Consider the following 16,654-nt stretch of genomic DNA (forward strand, 5'->3'; position numbering starts at 1 on the left):
CTGATGCACAATATAGCCAGACTATACAATGTTCTTAAAAGCCCGAGTGCTACAGCATGCATCATATTCTGTTTTGTATAAGCCTTGGCCCATAGTTGTGGACCAGATGTGCCATTTTACCAGTGCTGTGATGTATGGCACCTAATGCTGCCTTGTGTTTGACTCCACTCAGCATCTCCTCCCCACCTTCCTACTGCCGCTAATGCATCAGTTATGAACTGTGCTGGCATGATGTTTTTGGCTTTGCTTGTAAAGGACCCTGTTATATAACATTGTACACATTGAAAATATTTTTCTGCATATGTCCAGAATGTACTGCAGTGTCCAGCTAGGGCAGTTTAGACAGTGGAACATACCTTACAGTAGCCCAAAGACTAATTTTATGATATTACCTGTTGCAGCATGGGGCATGTTGTATGACATTTCTGCCATCTTTGGGTTCTGAATGAGGTCATCATTCATAGCTCAAGGGCATATCAGCAATCATCTGCAGCACAAATGACTCACCATTATATATGGCATACACCCAGCTTCTTGCTATTCTTACATACAGGGCATTATGTCTTCTAAGTGCATGTGCTTACTAACAAGGTGATCCTGTGAGAACTCTCCTCATAGTAGCTATTACTATATGACAGATGTGTGACAGATATGAGAATCATGTAAAGTGCCTGTGTGGCACATGGAGATATTATAGATAATACTGTGTGCATTACACATCACCCTGCAGTTCAGGTAGCCCTTCCTGTTTATGTATTTCAGTCACCATGAATCAGATGGGGCCTTAAGAGCAATGTGGGTGCATGGGATGGCAGCCTGGATGTCAGATAACCATATAATCTCATAGAATGTTTATACAGTGTTAGTTTTCTCCTTTGGTGCCTGCACAAAGCAGTTATAGTTCCTTGTATGCTATCGCATTGTGCTGAGGTGAAAGTTAAGAATTCATGAGGCAAAGGCCTGCAATATGTTTAACAAGACCCTGAAAGTATTTGAAAGATCAAAGGTCAATGCAGCTAGGACGCTCAACACTTCATGTACTTTACTGTCCACTGGCATAAGTATACTGACCATATCCCTCAATTCCGCTCATGAGTGACACAGTTTAACAGGGTCCCATAGTGCATCTCTGTTGACTGTGAAGCTATCAATTATCTACTGCTCTGCGAGGTGCTGTCTCTAGTATAGCTAGTACAGGTGAAAGTGGCAGCATCCTCATGTGTAAAGTGCTAGAAGATATGATCGGCAGATCCTGACTGGTCTTCACTGCATTACCGTCATTCAGAAATGAATGCCGATATTACCATTGTGGATGGAACTAAAGCATGTAACACTCTGTGTCTACTATAAACTGTAGCAACAGCTTGCTACAAATGAAGCAAGCAGTCTGCCTCAGTTTAAAACAAAGTAAGAGCTATTTTTTTTCTTTTATACAACTGAAGAAGGACTTTACCAACTGTCAACAGTTTAAGTAGAAAGAAGAGTTTTTTTTTCTCTTCAAGTTGAAAGGACTTTTTAGCACCACCTCTGGGAGTTGTGGCATGTGAGCTGCTGCTGGTAACATCTCAATTGGCATGTGTGGCCACGATAACTAACACTGTCATCAATAGCACTGATGGCAGCTTGCAACACATGACTTTAAGCTACTGCTGATGCTGTGCCTAACTTGACTTCTGTCATGTAGTCAATAAATGTAACTGTATGCATGTGCACAGCATAACCATTTTATTTATTTATTTTTTTATTTACTTACTTACTTACTATCTGTTAACAGGTGAGGTCTGGTCCAAGGACCTTCTTCAGACATGACCTGGACCAAACGGGCAAATACAAATGCATATATCATATAATTTTCACTAAGCATAGGAATAAGGAACTGCAAGGTAAAGACAAATGGAGTACATATAACAAACTGTTTTAACGAATTTGTAGAAAACATTTTAAATAAGCATGTCCAAAAACATGAAACAGTTAAATAATGAGGAGTGCACTAGGCAGATTATATACAAAAAAAATCTGCAAATAATGTACCCTGTTTTCCAAAAATGAACCCAGGAAGACTGGCGGAGAATAGAGGCTAGCAGGCATTTGTAAAGCCCAAGGAGCAGAAAAAGTGGATTACCCTGTCTCTTAAAAGCACTTATATCAGTTATCTATGGTCAGATGAGGGCAAAGGGATTTCTGGAATGTCTTCAGGCTGTCATTTTGGCAGACAGTTCCAGCATACGAGGGAAATTTTCATGAAGAACCCTTCACAGGTAAGAAGATCAAAGGAAGCCTCTTTAGTTAGATGGTGTTTGAGCTACTGCAGGCATAGGATGATCGTCTGATAGAAAGCTTGTTGAAGAGAGGTGGGCGGTATTTTTCTTCCAGGAGTTTGGAAGTAAGTGTTTAGAAGTAGGAATAATCTTTTGCTGAATGTTAGCCATTGTGCATTAGTCAATATGCTACAATGATGTTCCTTATAGCTGGACAAGTGAATAGATCTAAGTGTTTAGTTTTCAGCCATTTGAAGGTGTGAGGTATTTTGAAAGGACCAGAGAGATATTTCTGATATCCCATATTCTAGTTTGGAAGTAGTACATTGATGCAAAAATACATATTTTGTCTGTGGCTAGTAGGTTAGAGATTTTACTGGTGATTCTTAACTGTGAGATTACTTTGTGTTTTGGGGTTTTAGTACGCTTTTTTTTTGAAAGATTAAATGCCGGTTGATCAATGAACAGAGGTATTTTTGTTCATTCACTACAGGAAGTTGAGGGCTGAGGGATCAGAGATACTGTGTGGTTCATCTGTGCTAGAAAGTATCGGTAAACTTTTTATCACCAATTTCAAATGGTTGCAAAGTCATTTTTGATGTAATTTTGCCAAGTGGAGGGATTTTTGTCCCTTTTCTGTACTATATTTGTTATGTGGGAGGTCCCAGGGAAGATCATTTAAGAAAAGTGAAAAGAAGAGAGGAGCAAGCACAGATCCCTTGTGAATATCTGTTAGTTGTTCCAGAGGTATAAGTGTTATTAGATTCTAGAAGAAGCGAGAGAGAGGAGATTATATGAGAGTGTATATGGAAGTAAGGGTGTTGTAATTAGGGTAGAAGCCATGCTGCTTGTTAACAACGTCATATTTTGTGATATAGTAAAACATGTCAACATAGATAATCTTTCGTAGAATTTTGGTAAGGGGTTATAAGATAGAAATAGGATGCAAATCAAAGGCTGGGGGGTTATTAGGGACTTTAGTTACTACAAGATTTAGAGCATGTTTGGAATTGTGGGGCATTTAGCAGTGAGTGTTAACCTGACAAAAAAGACAAGAGGTTCACTGACTAGTATGCTACCTAGACTGAAGATACTGAAGATGTTATGTCTCTCTGAATGTCTGAATGCAGAGGTGTGGCTAGCTCCTCTGTGCCCAGGATTATTCCCTGCTCTAGCACCCCTTCATAACTTAAAAGAAAACTCCTTTCTATTCTTTAAACTCTTAAACTGTAGCAAACTGCTTGTTAAAAAAGTAATAAGTGGCATGCTACAGCTAACAGAGAGCATTGCCTTTACTGAAAATGCATTATCAGCATTCAAAAACTGAATGCCGGTAATGAATATCATGCCCCTGATATCTTATGCCTGGGGTGGATGCCTCCTTCACCCCACCCTAGTTATGCCTCTGTTTGAATGCTCCATTATGTTGGTATTTTGCATTTCTATATTTCATGTTACTCATTTGCATGTGTTTCTAATTCACGTGTCATTATGCATTCATTGATATGGGCAGCATATCATGCAATTGTGAACATTGAGCTTTCACAGAATACTGCCTTTACATCACTCTTGCCTCACTCATGGTTACTGTTGGCACTGTTCTGTCTAGTACTTTGTGCAAGCTCCCCATAAATTCCAGCCATCATCTTAACACTTACCAGGTGATCATTTTCAGTAATGCTCATTGAATATTCTTTTTTTTTAGAGAATTGCAGTTACTAGTCCCCAGGAGACCCTATGGGGTTTAAGTCTGATACTGTCTGCTCTTGAAAAGTGCAAATATTCAGTATAGTCTCAACCTCAAGGATTGTACTTATGTTCTGGGGTTGCTGTAGATTGTATTTCTGCTCCTATGAGATTAGCATACTTCCTTATAAAATGCTGCAGGACGAATACTGAGAGAAATTCTTGTGACCTTGATTTGGAAGCTATCGAAAGCCTTGAAGTCATTGATAACTGAAGGAACCAAAGTTTCTGAATGAGTGTTAATTTCAAAAATGAGTAGTCACCTAGAATACAGATAGCAGACATGACCCTAATTTTAACTTTCAAGATCTTAAATACCACGTCTGCTGTGAATCTTCAATGTCTTCTGACCTGCACACTGCCCCAAAACATATTTTTCATCTTCCAATGCATTTAGGCAGATTTTACAACTACCAGGCTTACTATAGCCCTTTTCTACCAATTGGGCTAGAGTCCAGTAGCCCTTAAATATCAATTTTATCTGACATGTCAGAAGTCTGGGTGTCATAAGTCTTGCCTATAGAGACAGTTAAACTGCTCCCAGAGACCAGCCTGAGTTGTGCCCACCCCCCAAAAAACATTGTGAAAATCATTAATTGCTGTTAGAATAGCTTTGTCTAAACTTGGCTTAGAAAGGAGCAAATACAGTAAATAAATGAGACCTTTATCTGATGTATACTAGTCATATGGTGTGGAAAGTCAGCTATTACATGTTAAAAAGTAATATATTGCATGGTCAGGCAAGCTGAGTATGAAGAATGATAAAAAGCATGTAACAACTGCAAATACTTCTAAGAGTCTGCAGACTTAAGACTGTAGGCATCCCATATGTGACAAAGGATACAGAATACAAGTGTTCATTACTGTTGTCTATAAACTGATCCTTCCTTTATAGTAGCCTTGGTTCTCAGGAATCCGAGAGGAATGGCCTGACATCAACTTTTAAATGTGGGTCACCTAAAATGGAAGCTTTCATATACCAGATATCTAAAGGGGGTGACAGTTGTAAAGTTTCTTCAAGTATTTGTTTGCTGTAACCATAACTCTCAATTGTCTAGATTTTCACAGACTGTCTATATTTTTACCTCATATTTTTGCTGTGTTCCTCATAAAATGTGTGGTTTTCTGGCAAATCATTAGCATGAATTGAGGACTGATGTCACAAATTAATGATGTACATTTGAGTTTTCAACTTCATATCCTTCAGAAAATGTATGTTAACACAAACTGTCTTACTATAGCAACTTCATAAGCTTATAAGAGCAGTAATTAAAACCTGTCCCTATTTTAGGGCTTTTGTCTTCCATTTTGTCAGGCTTTGTCCAGATTTCTTGCACTAAGAGGTTGAGAAGTATGGCTGTAACTAAGGTACACTGGCCTCTTAGATGATAAGGAAGGGTTTTCAGTTAACAGGTAATGACTTTGTATGTTGTGCTATGGAGTAGCTTAGACGCCAGTGCAACCCATAATGGAATAAAAAAACTTGATGAAGCCAAGTACAGATGACATGTTGTGGTTTCCGCCTTATATCAGGCATCTGGTAGTCTTTCCCATCCACTACTTCTTCTGAGGAGAAGGGGTGTGTTCAATATCCCTTCTCTGCTACTGTTGCAGACAAACTGATTATCAGATGTTTAATTTTCTTAAGGCACTTACAGCGTCCCTTTAGAAATAGGATTTATGAACATTTACATGATATGAAAAATAAAAAAAAACAGAATAGTGTTTTATACAAGTACTCTCATCTCTGTGGAGGTTTTATTAGGTTTCATTTTGTATATTGGAGATCGTTAAGTCAAATCCTGGGGGGGGGGGGGACTGGAAAAATATGCTTAGAAAGAAAGAGACAGAGTGGCAATTTAGATTAGCAGCATTGCTTCCCCAGGATTAAGTGATGCTATTGCCATCACCCCCATGCTTTATGAGTGAGCTAATAAATTATAGATACTGTTATAACAATACAATTAGTATGAAGAGAGTTTTTGTTAAGAATCCAGTGTTAAAGTCTCCTATGTTTCCCATGTTTTTATGAGTTTAATTTGTTTTAAGTATACTTTTTTTGGGAAATTGCTTTTTATATATTAATAGTTATATATAAAATATTTAATGAATATGCACTTTAGTAACCCATAATACATTATGCATTTTATATTCATTGCCACTAACTGGCAGATTTGTGATTGGCTAGTGAATAAACAGTATTGGTGCATTGTATTATTGTATTCTGATGAAGTCCCTGGTTTGAGGGATGAAAGTGCTAAATACTTGGTATTTTTTAATAAAGGTGAGATATTTTTAAGTCCTTGGATCAGGGGTTCTAGCAGTCAGCCAGTTTGCTACCCATTTGATAACATATGGATTGAAGCCTAGTTGAGAGAGTTAATCTACTATGCCCGAGTGGGGAATAGTGTCAAAGGTTTTGGCCAGGTCAAGTTAGGTGTTGTGTACCATCTTCCTCTCATCCATGGCTTTGGTGACCATCTCAAAGAGGTCAACCAGATTTACCAGACATAACCTCCCTTGACAAAGCCCGACTGTGTGGGGTCTAGTGTTTGGAGGTTGCCAATGTTTCTGTTAATGAGGTCCATGATAATCCAGTCCATGGCCTTGCAGAGCAGGCCTGTTAGGCTGATGGGTCTATAATTTCCTAGATCGGTGGATGCTCAACCTTTGTGTTAAGGGATGACAGTGGCTGTTCTCCACTCAGCTGGGAAAAAGCCAGTACTCAGGCTTTGGTTGAAGAGGGAGCCTAATGGTGGTGCAAGTTCATGCCTGAGTTCGTGTAGGATGCAGCCTGGGATGTTATCAGGTCCCATAGAAGCTGTATTTTTTGCCTTTGAGAGGGCAGTGATGACCTGTTCCCTAGAGATAAGGGGTGAGGGGGCAGGTACTGGGGATGTCCTGATTTACTGATGGGGGGCACAGAGGGAGAAGTTTTCACTGAATCTGTCAGCCAGTAGATTGGCTATATCTACAGCATTTGTCCATTGAAAACGGGTTCTTCTTGGCCCAATGGACCATCCTGGCAAACAAACTGCAAATACATTTTTGTATGTGGTGTACTTTACCACCAGTTCTGAACAGATCTGGGTGCTTCCTTTGAGATTGCCGACATATGTGAAGAAGGCCTTATGATTGTCTCTAGTAGATGTGGCCAATTTGGACTCGAAGTTGGCGTTAGAAGATTTCACTAGTGCTCTTATTTGCTTGTTCAGGCTAAGGAGAGATTGCTTCCAATTGGGCACCTGCCCCTTCTTGGTCCTGGAGAGCATTTTTTTTTCCTTGTGTGATATAGTTTATTGCAGATCTCCATCAGACAGGTTTACTCTTCCTTGCAGAGGAAAATTTTGTCCTGTTAAGTATTCCTGATTCCATACATCTATATGCTCATCTAGTTCTTTGGTGTAGATTTGGACATTGGTGCCAGTTCCCACAGTGGGTGAGGGGGCTATGAAGCTGTTTATACCATCCCTCAGGAGGTTGTAATCAGCTTTGTAGAAGTGTTTTTGTTTGACCCTAGCTAGAGGGGGGGGGGTCAAGGGAGATGGCGACTTTGAAAATGACCGCTTTATGGTTGGATCTTAGCAGGGAGGATGATACCATAGGGGTGTTGCGGTGGTTACTCATGTTGGTTAATACTGAGTCCAAGATATTATCACCTCTTGTGGGGGTATCAACTAGCTGTTCCAAGGCATTTGCATTGATAAAATCGAGGAATCTCTGGGCATTTGCATTTTGGCATAAGTAGTTTTTCCAATCTATGGTTGGGTAATTTAAGTCACCCAGGATCGGGGTAAAGGTTTGAATTTTGATAGATTTGAAGAAGTCCCGATAGGTGGAGTGGACATCTTGAGTCAAATTTGGGGGCATGTAGCTATCTATAATTTGAATAGGGGTCTTGTCAATGGTTAACTGCACCTGGAGTGTCTCCTGTGCATCATACTGTTTGACCAGCCTGGAGGTGTGTGTGTCTTTAATATATATTGAAACTCCACCTCCTTTGGCTTTGCTGCCCACATTTTGGGGTTTGAATGTATGATAGGATGAGTTACCAGGTAAGGCTGGGGTCCTCTCCACAGCTTTGAACCAGGTTTCTGTGACTGCACAAATGTCAGCATCTTCCAGGGTTACGAATGCTTGCAATGAGTGTCGTTTCATGTTTAGACTCCTGGCATTTAGCAGCATGACCTTTAAAATGCGTTTTGTTGAAATTTTTATGTTGGTAGTATCGACCTCATGACTTTTCCTAAAAAAAGGCACTATGGGGGAGGCAAGGGCCTTTGCCAGAAGCCTGAAGCCCAAGTAAGACAGATGCATGCCATCTTTAGCAAAGCATCATGGTCTGTCGATCATATCTTCCCAGGTTGTCAGGTACTGGATCCTCCTGGAATGACACCAGAAACTAAGCCAATTGTTAAAGTCAATCATTTTCTGTTTGTATTGAGGCATCATTCCGGGTGATGGTAGAATGCTGCTTAAGGCTAGGGATATACATGCCTGGGACACATACTCAGTGAGCTCAATCATGTCTCTTTTCATATAGTCCAGGGAGGTACATCTCAAATCATTCACGGCAACATGGATTATGACAGAGTCATAACAGTACCTGTTGTTGAGAGACTTGAGTGCATGTGTGATATGGTGGATTTTGGCACCTGACAAACAACTAACCGTGACTTTCTCCTTATCCATCTTGGTGAGAGGCACATCTATGTGTCTCACAATGGAGTCTCCTGTGACTAATATGTTGCATTTATGATTAGGCCTTAGTGGTTGTAAGACATTGGTGTGTGGACTATGCATGGTATGTGGTGTGGAGAGTTGTAGAGATCTCATGTGTTTTTGCCTCTGAGGTCTCCTTTGTTTGGGTTTGTTTTTGTTGAGAGCTTCCGCATATGTGGGTGTGTGTTGTGTAGTGTGGGTGGTGTTTGAGGTGTAGTGATTGTATTGACAAACTTCTCAGTGCCAGATATACTGGCTTGTGAGGGAGAGAACAAAAATAAATGAAATCCAAATTAATCAGTGTAATTGAGGGAACTAATGACTATGAATTAAGCTAATCCCCATCTGGCCTATGATAATATAACATAATACCATATTAATTTGTGACTTGAATTACCCCACTATTGACTGGGAATCCTATATGACACCAAATGTACAGGCACAGAGATTCCTGGATTTTGTAAACACAAACTCAGTCAGTACACCAACCAGAAGTGCAACCATACTGGATCTGGTCCTCACTAATATGGGAGAGTGCAGCACACCCCTATTGTAATGTCTTCCCTGGTGAGGTCAGACCACAAAATGATCTCCTTTGAAGTAAAAATAAAACCTAGACCCACAGCTAAACCCTGAATATTCAGGAACTAGTCTAAGGCTAACCTCCTGCTATTAAGTGATTACATGGCAAAATTTCAAGCCCCCATAATACCTGAGAACGCTGCTACCTATGTAGAACTGTTCACAGAAACCCTGTACAATCATGTTAAAAGCTGGATAGAGTCAGCTGTACCCACCAGGAAGAAGTATATAACTAACTCAAAAAACAAGCCACTCTGGTGGAATCACACAATCAATAGGCTGTATGACAGAAGGAAGAAGATCATGGCAAAAATTAGGAGGTGCAGTACCCAGAAGGATAAAAGCACTCTCATCAAACTAAACAAATAACTCAGAGGACAAATACAGTCTAACAAAGCCAAATTTGAAGTAAGTTTGGCCTTCCATGCCAAGAACAACCTCAAAACATGCTTTAGCTATGTCCGCAACCTGAAAGGCAATAATACGCAATTGTGTGTAGAGCTCACCGAAAATGGAGCCACATATACTGAGCTAGAAGATAAAACAAACATCCTGGCTGATACATTCAGCTCCAGCTTTCCCCATCCCCCCCAACCTTCCCTCAGGAAAAATCATTGAATATAATTCCCCCTACTATCACTAGGGAACTGATCCTTAATGCTCTCTCTAAGCCCAAGAACACTGCATCAATGGGCCCAGACAATATCCCAAGATGCCTTCTAAATAGCATGAAACATGACCTATCAGAGCCTCTGGAATTACTATTTAACTGTAGCTTCCAAACAGGCTACATGCCTCATGAATGGAGAACAACAATGTCATCATTCTCACAAAGGTGGGCCATCTACAGACCCTGGAAACTACAGACCTATAAGTCTCACTAGTCTATATGTAAAGCCATGGAAAGAATTATCATGGAAATGATCAATAGCAATATAGAAAATTTCCAGACAATGGACACAACCCAGTTTGGTTTCATCAAGGGCAGATCATGCCTACTCAACCTGGTGGACTTCTTTGAGAAGGTAACCAAAGGAATGGATGAGGGAAAAATGGTTCAAATTGCCTACCTTGACCTGGCTAAGGCATTTGACACAATACCCCACTCAAGCATTGTAGACAAACTCAAGAGGTTAGGTACAAACTTGTATGTCACCCGGTGGATAGCCAACTTGCTCACAAACAGGACCCAGGAAGGTAGAACTGGGGAGTCCTCCTCTACAAAAAGGCAAACCACAAGTGGAGTCCATCAGGGATCAGTCCTTGGACTGCTTCCTTTTGGCATTTACTTCTCTGAATCCTAGGCCAATGTCAGTGGTCGCTGGCTGACTAAATTTGCAGATGACTGCAAATTAAGAGCTATCATTGAATCCCAACTGACACAAATGTACTTTTCACTGCTGAATACAAAAAGGGCTCTCAGTGTAGAAACATGTTAAAGTATTTTAGAGAGCAACGTTAGCTCTCATTCTGCAGGAAAAAAATCAGAATTAGGTACAAACTGTCACAGAAATGATTAATAATAGTTTCAGTAGTCGAGGTTCCTGAAATTTGAAACAATTTTCATCAAGGTGTGCTCATTTAAATTGCTTTTGCATGTGTCCAGGAAGATATGACTCTCCATCTCTTCTTTCTAAATAAGAAAAGTTGGGATCCCCAGTACCTGCAAATTTTTTTCGCAGTGCCAAAGATGTTAAAGGTGAACTCATTGGTATATGAATCTGGGCTACAGGACAAACATCCTATTAATCTCTTTGTGCCTAATATAATGTTCTTATTGCATATTATAGTTCTTGCTGCTAGAATAATCTATGGTGTATGTGAGGGGCATTGTCTTTCCAAAAAAATGTTCATTTCGTCAGACCATTTTCCAAATAGATTGCTCGGGTCCTGGTGTGGTGATCTCAAGGCTCCTGGGTACCCATGAAGTTTATTTTTTTTCCAAACTGGAATGTGGGTTAGGGCAATTGCAATGTCACATAGCAGCCTATGGAGTATTTTGGGTTTTGTAGTGCCTTTATGTTTTTGGTTATTTTATACTTTAACTCAAGGGCTGAAAAAGATTAAAAAATGTTCAGCTTTACTGGGAAATTGAGTATTTCTTTTCTTTGAGGTTGTACAGCTATGGAGTTAGACCATGTTATAAATTACCTTGTGCATCATTTGCTTGTGATTTTTTTAAGCTTTGATTAAAGATGGCCCAATTACTTATTTTAATGGACAGCTTGTCTAATTTTAAATTCTTAAATGATGTACCATCAGGAAAAAGGATTACATTCCACAACTAAGAAAGCAGAATGGAGATAAAAGAATAAATGAAGGAGGTGTACCACTCTGACTTGTAAAGGCATTAACTAATGTGTCTATTATATGTTATTGTGGTGTTTACAGGGATATGTGCTGCATAAAGGCATCTTATTTATTTATTTTTTGTTTGATTTAATCAATGTCAAGACTAATGTGCTAGTATAATAATAGAAGTGAAACAATTTAAGTACTCAGGGAAATGATATTATGGAATAATGATATTTTGAAAAAGTAGATAGAAATGTATTTGTGATGCTGAAGTACATACTGGAATGCCACTAACAAAAAATATTCAAATTGAAGTAATTAATATACTACAATAATGTGGTTGCTAATATTTATTAACCTGCACTCTAGAAGCATGCAAAATGTTAAAAAAGAGACATAACATATATTGGTATAGTGATAATGGTGAGATGAACCATACTGTATTCAAACCCTTTAAAGATTAATGAACATGATGAGTATTGCATATTTTATTTTTTATTTATTTATTTTAATTTTAGTTTGATTACCGGGGAAGTCCACTGGGCCGAGAAGTGCCCATTTTCAGTGGAGGCCCGGGGAGAAAAGCTCCAACAGCAATACAATACTATAAAGGTTACAAAATACACTAAAGGGTACATAATGTAGATGTAAAATACAAGAGTGAGATTCATACATTGAGGAAACTGCAAAAGTGTAATATACATCATAAGACAGTGTAAAACAGACAATTTGTTTTTTTGAATGGCTCTTCAGATGTTTACAATATTTACATATTTACATACCTGGAGTTAGTTAAAGTCTGCTAGTTCTGTTTTTGGAGGAATAGAAAAAAACTTGAGAGTAAAGTGGGGCAGGAATATGGAGAGCTAGTGGGGAGAATCCCTAGAATTTATGTAGGGTGAAAGCAGGAGCATTTCCATTTGGAAGGTAGGTGTAGGAAAAGTTGGGTCTTGAAGGATTCAGTGTTAAGCATAGCCCTAAGAGAAAGAGGAAGAAAGCTCCATTTTTTACCTAGAGAGAAGGAGAGTAGGAGCTGGCCAGCGGGACGTTTGGGTTTATGAATGGAAATTAGGTTTTGGTGTTCAGATCTCAGAGATCTGTTTGGGATGTATAGGAGAAGGATGTTTGTTAAGGCTGAGCATTTATCTGGGGAGAATATTAATTTGTGAGCGATGGTTAGTTGGAGATAGTCTAGGTGGTTTGGGAATTCTAACCAGTTCAGACATTGTAGGCTAAGGCAGTGGTGAGTTGAGATTTTGGATTTAGTGGCAAATTTGGAGATCTTGTTATAGCAAGCTTCAAGTTTAGAGGTGTTGGAAGCAGACAGATTGGTTAGAAGAGGGGCTCCGTATAGAAGAGAAGGTAGGAGGTAGGTAATTGCCAGGGAATGCCTAGAGGAGTTTTTGCAGAGATGACATTCAGCTGTCTCTTCTGGACTTCATATATTAGCCTACTTATCTTCTTAGGGCTGACTGAGAAGATTATAGAAGAGAAATCACTTTGAGTCCATCTGTCTAAATATGTGCAGAAAAAGACAAATTAGAGGGCGAGTGAGTGAGTAATAGAATGAATGAGTGAGACTTTGCATTCTGTGATAGTCTGTTGGCATTTTCTGATTTTCAGTGACTTGCATCTATTGGCTGCTGGGATAGGATCTCATGACTATGTATCTTGTAAAATAATGTGGGTTACTGGGAAAATGGGGTGGATGGATTAAAGGATGGATGGATGGATGGATGGATGGATGGATGGATGGACGGATGGATGGATGGATGGATGGATGGATGTGTGGGTGGTGTATGGATGGATGGATGGATGGATGGATGGATGGATGAACGTTTGAATTACAATCCTGTACCATTATTCATGTGTATGTTGGGGGATGGTAGGGCTTGTTAGCGATGTTCTAATCACCATGCGTGCCCTGGGCTAGAAAAGAACAGGCATTTTAGGCATGTGACAGGGGCTTCTACTGTACCTACAATCCAGAGTTGCAAATTTTAATTATAAGTTGCTTTTCAAATGCTTACCTTACCTATAACATAGTGGTAATGATGGTGATCTAGCCTATCTTACTTTTCTTCTATGGGAAATTGCTATATACTTAGTATAGTGTAGCCATTAAATGTCGTGACTGATAAAACCAAAGCAATAACTGACAAGTGCAGCACATTATCTAGATATAGGCCACTCTCCAGTGAATCCATAACATTGTGATATAATGCTATGCCAGAATTTCAGGCATCTCTTTACACATTTCCCATTCAGACTTCCTATGGTTTCAGTACCTGAGAGACAATATTAAGATACCCTACCACTCTGACCACATCTCCAGAATTATTCTCAGCTGTCCCAGCAGTTCTGACTGCAACTGGATGGCTGTCATCATCTCCACATTGCTGGCCCCAAAAGGCATGCTTAAGATAATAGAACTGCAGAACGTTTTACTTTTTAACCAGCTGTTATAGTTTAATGTCCTTTTTTCAGTCCTACTCTATCAAAATCAATGCCCAGTAATTTTGTTCAGTTTGATTTCCAAGATACTTCCTTTGATTTTGGGTGCGGGATATCCATTTGGCCCATAGGACAGCTGTATGTATGACCAGGCATGTATGTAGCTGCATGAATTATCAGGTATGCCAGACTGCAGCAAAAGAATAAACCAATGAGAAAACAGGCTTAGAATGAAAAAGAGTTGCTGCTTGAATAAATGCCATTTCCACCCATTGCATCATTTGTCTGAATGGGAATATTACAATCCCCGTAGCTTGATTTCTTATACTGATGACATCTGTCATATTAAGTCTGTTTGCCACCAGTTCTGAATCAGCAGGATGCATAGACCTCTACTGGCAATTGCACTCTGTTCAAACTATTTTCACTTTTCCAGACTTAGTTTCTATTAGTAATCTGCCCTGGGATTCAGGAACACTGTGAGCAAGGTTGTGGACAGCCTGCTTCTACTATTTACCTTGTTTGCATGAAGAACCACGGCGCTCATTAACAATTAACAGTGGGGGAAATCAGCTGTGATTTGTGGTTGTACCCCTTAATTGTAGCAAAAGGGAAAGGCAAGGAAATAAAAAAGTGAAAATCATTTGTTCATTGACAATTAACAGTGGGGGAAATCAGCTGTGATTTGTAGTTATACCCTTGAATTGTGGCAAAAGGGAAAGACAAGGAAATAAAAATTGAATCACTTGTGTATTTGTTTCAAAGTGTCACATGCACACAGAAACAGAAAGAAGGAAAGTCATGTGGCAGCCTTAAATGTCCATTATAATAATGTTATCATCTATTTTGACCAAATGAAAGGGTGGAAATAGGATTACAGGAAATTAATAGAAAAGGAGGACGCAAGCAAGCAAGCAAAGAGTAAAACATAAAGTGAAAATCTAAGGAGTGAGCAGAATTTAAGTGAATCAAGTGCCTATTTCACATATATGAAGAGAATAATTTAGGTGAAGGATATATGGGAAATAAGACAAAGTTAAGAGAGTTAGTATAGGTAACAGGGACACAAAAACAAACACAGAAGACAAACAAGACTGAAAGGAGAGGTACTGACACAATAAGGGAGGTGTAACACTATAGTGAAAGACACATTGGACAAACAGAGGTTAGGCAATGCTGTTTGGGAGGATTGGACTGCAATCAGCAGATGCATAGACACAAAAGGATAATAGGACAGAGGTGCACAGCTGACATCCCTGAGGCCCTCACCTAGTGGGAGGTTAACCATCATCCTGGGCTCCCTTAACACTGGGCACTGGCTCAAGTAGTAGAGCCAGAGCAGGTAGGGATGCAAGTCAATGAGCTACTGGTAGAAGCTATATAGAGTGCTAATGCAGGCATCCAGATGTCGTCCAATCAACTGACTCCACAATGTCGGCCACAATGGTGTCACCCTCACTGCCACAGGGGGGAGCTACAGCCTCAGTGTCCAGTGTAGGGCTGGATGGTGTGCCTGTTACAGCTGATGTTTGAGCTGGGGAGGTTTTCCTGGAAGGCTAGATGGCAGATTGTAGATGGTTGTGCCACTCATGGGGTACTGGCAGCTTTGCATGAGTGATGTGTGTAGGTTCAGCTACTGATATATATATATATATATATATATATATATATATATATATATATATATATATATTTTTTTTTTAATAACTGGAGAAAAATAGCATAAAAATAACACATATGTATTTAATAGAAAGGATAATGAGAAAGAAATGCTGGAGAGAAAATTGCACATTCAATGAAAAATTGCAGCTCGTATATATTTTTTTACATATAGCATTATGGGTATTCTGCTGAAAAATGCAATAACAGCATGATATAAATTTTGGAATCATACCCGCATAAATCAGTGCATACACTGTCATAACATGTTGAGCTATAAATAATGTTGATATTTTGATGCTTGGGTTATATCTAATGAATTCAATCAAGATTTTGCATTGAATCATGATGATGTCATTGATTTATAATCACATTTTTCACTAAATATTTTTTTTTATTATTTCAAATAAGATGTCTTAAACATTACATGAAATAAAGATAAATAACATATTTACAATTCTAAAACATTACTAACTTCAAACCATTATATAACTATTTACATTGGTGTCTATGCAAATAACATTGACATTCTATATTATATAAAGTTAGAAACATAAGATGATATATAATTTATAATTACATTTTGATGAAATAAAAATTAGGGGAATATGCCTGACCACTATGAGCAAATTAATTCCTAAGTTATTATCAAAAATAAATAAGTGTCCATCATATGATCTAGACTTAATATTAAGTATACAGTTGTTTAAGATTAGAGATGTGCTGCTTCAAATTCTTTACATTATATTTAACAACTTTTTGGGGCAAGAATATGTAGCAAAAGAATGGAAGATCTCTCATATTATGCCCATATTTTAAAAAAGGAAATAAGATTGTATTGGAAATTATAGTTTATAGGTTTAACTCCCATGTTTAATAGAATTATATAATATAATAGGTACTGATCTATCTTTTGTGGATGTTAAACAACATGGATT

Source organism: Protopterus annectens, chromosome 3.part0 (genome assembly GCF_019279795.1).
Source record: "Protopterus annectens isolate FY-2018-M chromosome 3.part0, PAN1.0, whole genome shotgun sequence".
Taxonomy (NCBI): domain Eukaryota; kingdom Metazoa; phylum Chordata; order Ceratodontiformes; family Protopteridae; genus Protopterus; species Protopterus annectens.